Consider the following 10,544-nt stretch of genomic DNA (forward strand, 5'->3'; position numbering starts at 1 on the left):
GGATGGTTTGAATAAGCTGAGCTCTACCAGCATAAGAGAGTGCCTTATTGGTCCAACTCTTAATACGGTTAGTGATCCTATCAATAAGCTGCTGGCAATCTAATGCTCTCAACTTAGTGGTGATTAGGGGAACACCCAAGTACTTGACAGGAAGGGAACCTTCCTTGAACTTGGCAATCTTAAGAATTTCCTCCCTAAGACTAGAGTCACAACCACAGAAAAATATATTACTCTTGGCAGCACTAGGAGTAAGACCCGAAAGATTCTTAAACTCCTCAAGCCCATGCATAATCATTTGAACAGTAGATGCATCCCCTTTGCTGAATATCATTAAATCATCAGCAAAGCACAAGTTAACAATTTTAGTCTTCTCACATCTCCAATGGAATTTAAAAAGATGATGGTTGGATTTCTCAGCAAGGATTCTAGCCAGGATTTCCATAGCCAAGACAAACAAATAAGGAGACATAGGGTCTCCTTGCCTAAGGCCTCTTGCACCCTTGAAATAGCCATGAAGGCTCCCATTGATGCAAATGGAAAACGACGGACTAGTGATACAAGCCTTAATCCAGGAAATCATAGAGAGTGGAAAGGCCATGGCCTTTAGGACATCAATAATAAACTCCCATCTAACAGTATCGTAGGCTTTCATAATATCAACTTTCATAGCACATTTAGGAGTAACGGACTGACGATGATAACCTCTCATAAGCTCTTGGGACAAAAAGATATTATCAGAGATCCTCCTACCTTGCACAAAAGCAGATTGGACAGGGTCAATCAAATCAGGGAGGACAACCTTAATTCTGTTAGCAATAATCTTGGCTATGCACTTATAGATTGTGTTGCAACAAGAAATAGGCCTAAAGTCACCCACTCTCAAAGGATTAGGAACCTTAGGAATGAGAGCAATGATAGTGCTGTTAACCTCAGAGAGAAGTTTACCAGACTGGAAAAAGGTTCTAATTGCTTGAGTAACTTCCTTCCCAACAATGTCCCACGAGGCCTTAAAAAAACTGCCCGTAAAACCATCTGAGCCAGGGGCTTTATTAGCCTTAAGGGACCAAATAACATCCTTGATCTCTTGATCGGAGACAGGACTACCAAGTTTTATAGATTGTTCCACTGTGACTCTAGCCTGGACCAGAGAATTAATCCTTTCAAAACCATTGTACTGGTCCCTGAGCAGGGTACCAAAAAGGTTTGTGAAAGAACTAATGAAGGCTTGATGAATGTCTTCATGCTTAGATGATTTGCTACCATCCTTCAACTCAATGCTAAGGATTTTACTTCTGTTAATATTGCTCTTAACAGATCTAAAAAAGAATTTGGTGTTCTTATCCCCCAGACCCAACCAATCAACCCTGGACTTTTGATGGGCAAGACTCTCCTCCACAGCACATAAATCCACATAATATGCCTGTAGTTAGTTCTCTCAAGATTTTGCAAAATCAGATTGCTCGGATCCTTGTCCAATTTATATTGAACTGATTCAAGGTCTGACTTAGCAACAAGGACTCTAGTAGATATGTCACTAAAATCTTTCTTGTTAAGGTCTCTCAACCCAGGTTTCAAATTTCTAAGCTTTTGACAGACTCTGAACATGGGAACACCCTGAATATACTGACTCCACTCGTTAGAAACCAGAGAAAGAAAGTCCTTATGCTTGGACCAGAAATTAAAGAACTTAAAAGGTTTCTTCTAAGAGGTGACAGCATCAGAAATAACCACTACAGCAGGAGAGTGGTCAGAGATTGTAGAAGGTAGAAAAAAAGCAATAGAGTTGGGAAAATTATCCAGCCAAGACTCATTTACCAAAACTCTATCAATTTTAGTTGCAATATACTCCCCACAATCCCTCTTGTTAGCCCAAGTAAATTGGCAGCCAGAGTAGGACAAATCATCAAGCACAGAGGCAATAATATAAGAATTAAATTCCTCCTTCGAAAAGTTCCAAATCTGAGAGCCTCCAAATTTCTCATGACTGTATCTGGTAGCATTAAAATCCCCTAAAAAGGCAATGGGACAATTGGACTGAGAATGGGATAAACGAACCATGGTTTCACAAAAGACCCTTCTCACAGAGTAGTTATTATCAGCATACACAAAACAGGCAAGGAAACTAGAGGCCTGAGTGAGATCAGTAATTTCACAAAAAATATATTGGTCAGAGGCAGATAGCTGGTCGACCATACAAAAATTGGAGTCCCAAAAAACACAAATTCTACCAGTTTCATTAGGTTGTGAGTTTGACAAAAAGGACCAATTCTTTAAACAAGAAGAGAAAATTTTCTTTTCATTTACAGCTTTTATTTTGGTCTCCAAAATACCCATGACTTTAATATCTTCGTTAACCACAAAATTTTTTAACTCTCTATGTTTAGAAGGGTCATTCAACCCTCTAATATTCCAAGCAGCTATTTTAAAAGTCAACCCTCTAAATTTCTATCCTACACTCAAGATGAAAGTTTTTCTCTCACTCTGTCCGTCCTTCTCCAACCTTCTCTCTTTTGTTCTAGGAACGAATTAGCTTAGGCAGCTATTAGTTTTATTAGCTTAAGTGGCAAAGTTTAACTCAAACTAATCTTGCTTAGCCTGCAAGAAAGAGAATTTGCTGTGTAATTGTAGCTTAACGATATTACATTAGCTTAAGCAACTCGTTTAATGTTTTCTAAATCACCTAAGTGTTCAATTCTCAAGTCCAAAAGGACGAATTTGAATTCCCTTTAATTTTCATCCTATTGCCCTTTGTTTTCTCTAACTTTCTTTTCTAACTCTCAGGGAGAATGCTTCTCTAAAACTCCCTCTGTGCTTCTCCATCCATCTCCAGCTTGCTATCCGAACAAATTAGGTTAGGTGACCAAGTTTCATTGGCTTAAGCGTCAAAGTTTAACTCAAACTAATCTTGCTTAGCCTCCAAGAAAAAGATTCTACTGAGTAATTGTAGCTTAATGATATTTGTTCAACTTAAGCACCTCATTTAATGTTTTCCAAATGGATGAATTTGAATTCCCTTTAATTTTCATCCTATTTCCCTTTCTTTTCTCTAACATTCTCTTCTAGTTCACATGTAGAAGGCTTCTCTCTAACTCTCTCCGTCCTTTTCCATCCTTCTCTCTTTTGTTCTACGAACTAATTAGCTAAGGCAATTAATAGTTTCAGTAGCTTAAGTGGCCAAGCTTGACTCAAACTAATCTTGCTAAGCTTCCAAGAAAGAGATTATATTGAGTAACTGTAGACTAACGATATTAGTTTAACTTAAGCACCTCATTTAAGGTTTTGTCAATCACTTAAGCGTTCAATTCTCAAGTCCAGAAGCATGAATTTGAAGTCGTTTTAATTTTCATCCTATTTCCCTTTCTTTTCACCAACTTTCACTTCCAGCTCTCAAGAAGAAAGTTTTGCCCTAACTCCCTCCGTACTTCTCCATCCATCTCTCTTTTCTTCTATGAACTAATTACCTTTGGCAACTATTAAGTTTCGTTAGCTTAAGAGGCCATGTTTAACAGAAACTAATCTAACTTAGCCTCCAAGAAAGAGAATTTACTGAGTAATTGTAGCTTAACGATATTGTTTAACTCATTTCATGTTTTCTAAATCACTTAAGTGTCCGATTCGCAAGTCCAAAATGATGAGTTTGAATACACTTTAATTTCCCTCTTATTTCCCTTTCTTTTCTCTAAATTTCTATCCTACCACTCAAGATGAAAGTTTTTCTCTCACTCTGTCCGTCCTTCTCCAACCTTCTCTCCTTTGTTCTAGGAACGAATTAGCTTAGGCAGCGATTAGTTTAATTAGCTTAAGTGGCAAAGTTTAACTCAAACTAATCTTGCTTAGCCTCCAAGAAAGAGAATTTGCTGTGTAATTGTAGGTTAACGATATTATATTAACTTAAGCAACTCGTTTAATGTTTTCTAAATCACCTAAGTGTTCAATTCTCAAGTCCAAAAGGACGAATTTGAATTCCCTTTAATTTTCATCCTATTGCCCTTCGTTTTCTCTAACTTTCTTTTCTAACTCTCAGGGAGAATGCTTCTCTAAAACTCCCTCCGTGCTTCTCCATCCATCCCCAGTTTGCTGTCCAAACAAATTAGGTTAGGTGGCCAAGTTTCATTGGCTTAAGCGTCAAAGTTTAACTCAAACCAATCTTGCTTGGCCTCCCAGAAAGAGATTCTACTGAGTAATTGTAGCTTAATGATATTTGTTCAACTTAAGCACCTCATTTAATGTTTTCCAAATGGATGAATTTGAATTCCCTTTAATTTTTAGCCTATTTCCCTTTCTTTTCCCTAAAATTCTCTTCTAGTTCATATGTAGAATGCTTCTCTCTAACTCTCTCCGTCCTTTTCCATCCTTCTCTTTTTTGTTCTACGAACTAATTAGCTAAGGCAATTAATCGTTTCAGTAGCTTAAGTGGCCACGCTTGACTCAAACTAATCTTGCTTAGCTTCCAAGAAAGAGATTATACTGAGTAACTGTAGACTAACGATATTTGTTTAACTTAAGCACCTCATTTAAGGTTTCGTCAATCACTTAAGCGTTCAATTCTCAAGTCCAGAAGGATGAATTTGAAGTCGCTTTAATTTTCATCCTATTTCCCTTTCTTTTCTCCACCTTTCACTTCTAGCTCTCAAGAAGAAAGTTTTGCCCTAACTCCCTCTGTACTTCTCCATCCATCTTCTCTGTTCTTCTATGAACTAATTACCTTTGGCAACTATTAAGTTTCGTTAGCTTAAGAGGCCATGTTTAACTGAAACTAATCTAGCTTAGCCTCCAAGAAAGAGAATTTACTGAGTAATTGTAGCTTAACGATATTGTTTAACTCATTTCACATTTTCTAAATCACTTAAGTGTTCAATTCGCATGTCCAAAAGGATGAGTATGAATACACTTTAGTTTCCCACTTATTTCCCTTTCTTTTCTCTAAATTTCTATCCTACCACTCGAGACGAACGTTTTTCTCTCACTCTGTCCATCCTACTCCAACCTTCTCTCTTTTGTTCTAGGAACGAATTAGCTTAGGCAGCTATTAGTTTTATTAGCTTTAGTGGCAAAGTTTAACTCAAACTAATCTTGCTTAGGCTCCAAGAAAGAGAATTTGCTGTGTAATTAACGATATTATATTAACTTAAGCAACTCGTTTAATATTTTCTAAATCACCTAAGTGTTCAATTCTCAAGTCCAAAACGACGAATTTGAATTCCCTTTAATTTTCATCCTATTGCCCTTTGTTTTCTCTAACTTTCTTTTCTAACTCTCAGGGAGAATGCTTCTCTAAAACTCCCTCCGTGCTTCTCCATCCATCACCAGTTTGCTCTCCGAACAAATTAGGTTAGGTGACCAAGTTTCATTGGCTTAAGCGTCAAAGTTTAACTCAAACCAATCTTGCTAAACCTCCAAGAAAGAGATTCTACTGAGTAATTGTAGCTTAATGATATTTGTTCAACTTAAGCACCTCATTTAATGTTTTCCAAATGGATGAATTTGAATTCCCTTTAATTTTCATCCTATTTCCCTTTCTTTTCTCTAACTTTCTCTTCTAGTTCACATGTAGAATGCTTCTCTCTAACTCTCTCCGTCCTTTTCCATCCTTCTCTCTTTCCTTCTACGAACTTATTAGCTAAGGCAATTAATAGTTTCAGTAGCTTAAGTGGCCAGGCTTGATTCAAACTAATCCTGCTTAGTTTCCAAGAAAGAGATTATATTGAGTAACTGTAGACTAACGATATTTGTTTAACTTAAGCACCTCATTTAAGGTTTCGTCAATCACTTAAGCGTTCAATTCTCAAGTCGATGAATTTGAAGTCGCTTTAATTTTCATCCTATTTCCCTTTCTTTTCTCCAACATTCACTTCTAGCTCTCAAGAAGAAAGTTTTGCCCAAACTCCCTCCGTACTTCTCCATCCATCTCTCGTTTCTTCTATGAACTAATTACCTTTGGCAACTATTAAGTTTCGTTAGCTTAAGAGGCCATGTTTAACTGAAACTAGTCTAGCTTAGCCACCAAGAAAGAGAATTTACTGAGTAATTGTAGCTTAACGATATTGTTTAACTCATTTCATGTTTTCTAAATCACTTAAGTGTTCAATTCGCAAGTCCAAAAGGATGAGTTTGAATACACTTTAATTTCCCTTATATTTCCCTTTCTTTTCTCTAAATTTCTATCCTACCACTCAAGATGAAAGTTTTTCTCTCACTCTGTCCGTCCTTCTCCAACCTTCTCTCTTTTGTTCTAGGAACGAATTAGCATAGGCAGCTATTAGTTTTATTAGCTTAAGTGGCAAAGTTTAACTCAAACTAATCTTGCTTAGCCTCCAAGAAAGAGAATTTGCTGTGTAATTGTAGCATTAAGCAACTCGTTTAATGTTTTCTAAATCACCTAAGTGTTCAATTCTCAAGTCCAAAAGGACGAATTTCAATTCCGTTTAATTTTCATCCTATTGCCCTTTGTTTTCTCTAGCCTTCTTTTCTAACTCTCAGGGGGAATGTTTCCCTAAAACTCCCTCCGTGCTTCTCCATCCATCTCTAGTTTGCTCTCCGAACAAATTAGCTTAGGTGACCAAGTTTCATTGGCTTAAGCGTCAAAGTTTAACTCAAACTAATCTTGCTTAGCCTCCAAGAAAGAGATTCTACTGAGTAATTGTAACATAAGGATATTTGTTCAACTTAAGCACCTCATTTAATGTTTTCCAAATGGATGAATTTGAATTCTCTTTAATTTTCTTCCTATTTCCCTTTCTTTTCTCTAACATTCTCTTCTAGTTCACAAGTGGAATGCTTCTCTCTAACTCTCTCTGTACTTTTCCATCCTTCTCTCTTTTGTTCTACGAACTAATTAGGTAAGGCAATTAATAGTTTCAGTAGCTTAAGTGGCCAAGCTTGACTCAAACTAATCTTGCTTAGCTTGCAAGAAAGAGATTATATTGGGTAACTGTAGACTAACGATATTAGTTTAACTTAAGCACCTCATTTAAGGTTTCGTCAATGACTTAAGCGTTCAATTCTCAAGTCTAGAAGAATGAATTTGAAGTCGCTTTAATTTTCATCCTATTTCCCTTTCTTTTCACCAACATTCAGTTCTAGCTCTCAAGAAGAAAGTTTTGTCCAAACTCCCTCCGTACTTCTCCGTCCATCTCTCGTTTCTTCGTTGAACTAATTACCTTTGGCAACTATTAAGTTTCGTTAGCTTAAGAGGCCATGTTTAACTGAAACTAATCTAGCTTAGCCTCCAAGAAAGAGAATTTACTGAGTAATTGTAGCTTAACGATATTGTTTAACTCATTTCATGTTTCCTAAATCACGTAAGTGTTCAATTCGCAAGTCCAAAAGGATGAGTTTGAATACACTTTAATTTCCCTCTTATTTCCCTTTCTTTTCTCTAAATTTCTATCCTACCACTCAAGATGAAAGTTTTTCTCTCGCTCTGTCCGTCCTTCTCCAACCTTCTCTCTTTTGTTCTAGGAACGAATTAGCTTAGGCAGCTATTAGTTTTATAAGCTTAAGTGGCAAAGTTTAACTCAAACTAATCTTGCTTTGCCTCCAAGAAAGAGAATTTGCGGTGTAATTGTGGCATTAAGCAACTCATTTAATGTTTTCTAAATCACCTAAGTGTTCAATTCTCAAGTCCAAAAGGACGAATTTGAATTCCCTTTAATTTTCGTCCTATTGCCCTTTGTTTTCTCTAATTTCTCTCAGGAAGAATGCTTCTCTAAAACTCCCTCCGTGCTTCTCCATTCATCTCCAGTTTGCTATCCGAACAAATTAGGTTAGGTGACCAAGTTTCATTGGCTTAAGCGTCAAAGTTTAACTCAAACTAATCTTGCTTAGCCTCCAAGAAAGAGATTCTACTGAGTAATTGTAGCTTAATGATATTTGTTCAACTTAAGCACCTCATTTAATGTTTTCCAAATGGATGAATTTGAATTCCCTTTAATTTTCATCCTATTTCCCTTTCTTTTCTCTAACATTCTCTTCTAGTTCACATGTAGAATGCTTCTCTCTAACTCTCTCCGTCCTTTTCCATCCTTCCCTCTTTTGTTCTATGAACTAATTAGCTAAGGCAATTAATAGTTTCAGTAGCTTAAGTGGCCAAGCTTGACTCAAACTAATCTTGCTAAGTTTCCAAGAAAGAGATTATATTGAGTAACTGTAGACTAACGACATTAGTTTAACTTAAGCACCTCATTTAAGGTTTCGTCATTCACTTAAGCGTTTAATTCTCAAGTCCAGAAGGATGAATTTGAAGTCGCTTTAATTTTCATCCTATTTCCCTTTCTTTTCACCAACTTTCACTTCCAGCTCTCAAGAAGAAAGTTTTACCCTAACTCCCTCCGTACTTCTCCATCCATCTCTCTTTTCTTCTCTGAACTAATTACCTTTGGCAACTATTAAGTTTCGTTAGCTTAAGAGGCCATGTTTAACTGAAACTAATCTAGCTTAGCCTCCAAGAAAGAGAATTTACTGAGTAATTGTAGCTTAACGATATTGTTTAACTCATTTCATGTTTTCTAAATCACTTAAGTGTTCAATTCGCAAGTCCAAAAGGATGAGTTTGAATACACTTTAATTTCCCTCTTATTTCCCTTTCTTTTCTCTAAATTTCTATCCTACCACTCAGGATGAAAGTTTTTCTCTCACTCTGTCCGTCCTTCTCCAACCTTCTCTCTTTTGTTCTAGGAACGAATTAGCTTAGGCAGCTATTAGTTTTATTAGCTAAAGTGGGAATGTTTAACTCAAACTAATCTTGCTTAGCCTCCAAGAAAGAGAATTTGCTGTGTAATTGTAGCTTAACGATATTACATTAACTTAAGCAACTCGTTTAATGTTTTCTAAATCACCTAAGTGTTCAATTCTCAAGTCCAAAAGGACGAATTTGAATTCCCTTTAATTTTCATCCTATTGCCCTTTGTTTTCTATAATTTCTCTATGGAAGAATGCTTCTCTAAAACTCCCTCCGTGCTTCTCCATCCATCTCCATTTTGCTCTCCGAACAAATTAGGTTAGGTGACCAAGTTTCATTGGCTTAAGCGTCAAAGTTTAACTCAAACTAATCTTGCTTAGCCTCCATGAACGAGATTCAATTGAGTAATTGTAGCTTAATGATATTTGTTCAACTTAAGCACCTCATTTAATGTTTTCCAAATGGATGAATTTGAATTCCCTTTAATTTTCATCCTATTTCCCGTTCTTTTCTCTTACATTCTCTTCTAGTTCACATGTAGAATGCTTCTCTCTAACTCTCTCCGTCGTTTTGCATCCTTCTCTCATTTGTTCTACGAACTAATTAGCTAAGGCAATTAATAGTTTCAGTAGCTTAAGTGGCCAAGCTTGACTGAAACTAATCTTGCTTAGCTTCCAAGAAAGAGATTATATTGAGTAACTGTAGACTAACGATATTAGCTTAACTTAAGCTCCTCATTTAAGGTTTTTTCAATCACTTAAGTGTTCAATTCTCAAGTCCAGAAGGATGAATTTGAAGTCGCTTTAATTTTCATCCTATTTCCCTTCCTTTTCTCCAACTTTCACTTCTACCTCTCAAGAAGAAAGTTTTGTGCCCTAACTCCCTCCACACTTCTCCATCCATCTCTCTTTTCTTCTATGAACTAATTACCTTTGGCAACTATTAAGTTTCGTTAGCTTAAGAAGCCATGTTTAATTGAAGTTAATCTAGCTTAGCCTCCAAGAAAGAGAATTTACTGAGTAATTGTAGCTTAACGATATTGTTTAACTCATTTCATGTTTTCTAAATCACTTAAGTGTTCAATTTGCAAGTCCAAAAGGATGATTTTGAATACACTTTAATTTCCCTCTTATTTCCGTTTCTTTTCTCTAAATTTCTATCCTACCACTCAAGATGAAAGTTTTTCTCTCACTCTGTCCGTCCTTCTCCAACCTTCCCGCTTTTGTTCTAGGAACGAATTAGCTTAGGCAGCTATTAGTTTTATTAGCTTAAGTGGCAAAGTTTTACTCAAACTAATCTTGCTTAGCCTCTAAGAAAGGGAATTTACTGTGTAATTGTAGCTTAACGATATTACATTAACTTAAGCAACTCGTTTAATGTTTTATAAATCACCTAAGTGTTCAATTCTCAAGTCCAAAAGGTCGAATTTGAATTCCCTTTAATTTTCATCCTATTGCCCTTTGTTTTCTCTAACTTTCTCCCAGGAAGAATGCTTCTCTAAAACTCCCTTCGTGCTTCTCCATCCATCTCCATTTTGCTCTCCGAACAAATTAGGTTAGGTGACCAAGTTTCATTGGCCTAAAGCGTCAAAGTTTAACTCAAACTAATCTTGCTTAGCCTCCAAGAAAGAGATTCTATAGAGTAATTGTAGCTTAATGATATTTGTTCAACTTGAGAACCTCATTTAATGTTTTCAAAATGGATGAATTTGAATTCCCTTTAATTTTCATCCTATTTCCCTTTCTTTTCTCTAACATTCTCTTCTAGTTCACATGTAGAATGCTTCTCTCTAACTCTCTCCGTCCTCTTCCATCCCTCTCTCTTTTGTTCTACGAACTAATTAGCTAAGGCAATTAATAGTTTC

The sequence above is a fragment of the Camellia sinensis genome, chromosome 5, assembly GCF_055761805.1.
Source record: "Camellia sinensis isolate YWXY chromosome 5, ASM5576180v1, whole genome shotgun sequence".
In the NCBI taxonomy this organism is placed as follows: Eukaryota; Viridiplantae; Streptophyta; class Magnoliopsida; order Ericales; family Theaceae; genus Camellia; species Camellia sinensis.